General features: G+C 40.4%; 1 non-coding gene across 1 annotated transcript; it reads left to right on the top strand.

Moving 5' to 3' along the window:
- The first annotated feature begins 509 nt into the window (after positions 1-509).
- trnap-ugg lies at positions 510-581 on the top strand. The gene has a single exon. It is a non-coding gene; the product is annotated as a tRNA-Pro (tRNA).
- Positions 582-1,099: the final 518 nt, after the last annotated feature.

Raw genomic sequence — 1,099 nt, 5'->3', positions numbered from 1 at the left:
TGGTCTATCAAAAAGCGCAATACAGTCACTTCAAAGCTAGTAGAACAAAGCCAAACGTTATGTAATTAATTATATAATGTACCGAAACACAGAACAATGACACAGATATTTCACCGAATGTATAAATGTGAAGCATCCGGTTTGGCGTTTCCGCTCACTACCAAATATGGTGGTGAGAGGAAGACCGGTGGCCGACTGTGGGAGAAGATGGAGCTAGATGGATTTTGGCCGACATTTGGCTAATTTTCTCATCGATTAAACATTTGATATCAATACAGTTTTCTGCTTCCAAAACTTAAAATCTGTTACGAACGGAGTGGACTTGCGTTGTTTAGAAGGAATTGCAAGGGCAAATTGAGTTATTGCTCTCGCTAGCTCGTACTTCCCTCTGCCCTCTTGGAGTAATTTGCTCCCATTAAAAACGACAGGCTGTAGTCTATCTTGGATAAATGATAAACATCTTTGTTAGTAATGTGTTCTTATCCTCTTTATTCAGCCAAGATCACATCGGCTCGTTGGTCTAGGGGTATGATTCTCGCTTTGGGTGCGAGAGGTCCCGGGTTCAAATCCCGGACGAGCCCAACATTTTGAAGCTCAACAGTACATTAAAAATCAACATTTTTGGAAGAGATCATACTACTTAGCTAGCTATGATCCTAAGGGACTTCCTAAAAACACCCCACTTTGATACAGCTGCGACCGGAAGTGAGTATTTGTAGCAGGTTAGGAGAGCATTTTCCGTAACCCTTTTCCTAACCATAACCTAATTTTCCTAACCTGCTACGTTAATTATCCTAACCTGCTGCATTAGTTCTCCTAACCTGCTACGTTAATTATCCTAACCTGCTGCATTAGTTCTCCTAACCTGCTACGTTAATTATCCTAACCTGCTGCATTAGTTCTCCTAACCTGCTACGTTAATTATCATAACCTGCTACATTAATTATCCTAACCTGCTACGTTAGTTCTCCTAACCTGCTACCATAACCTGCTACATTAATTATCCTAACCTGCTATGTTAGTTATCCTAACCTGCTATGTTAGTTATCCTAACCTGCTATGTTAGTTATCCTAACCTGCTATGTTAGTTATCATAACC

Source organism: Coregonus clupeaformis, chromosome 20 (genome assembly GCF_020615455.1).
Source record: "Coregonus clupeaformis isolate EN_2021a chromosome 20, ASM2061545v1, whole genome shotgun sequence".
Classification (NCBI taxonomy): Eukaryota; Metazoa; Chordata; class Actinopteri; order Salmoniformes; family Salmonidae; genus Coregonus; species Coregonus clupeaformis.
This window is presented reverse-complemented; position numbering and strand designations above follow the sequence as displayed.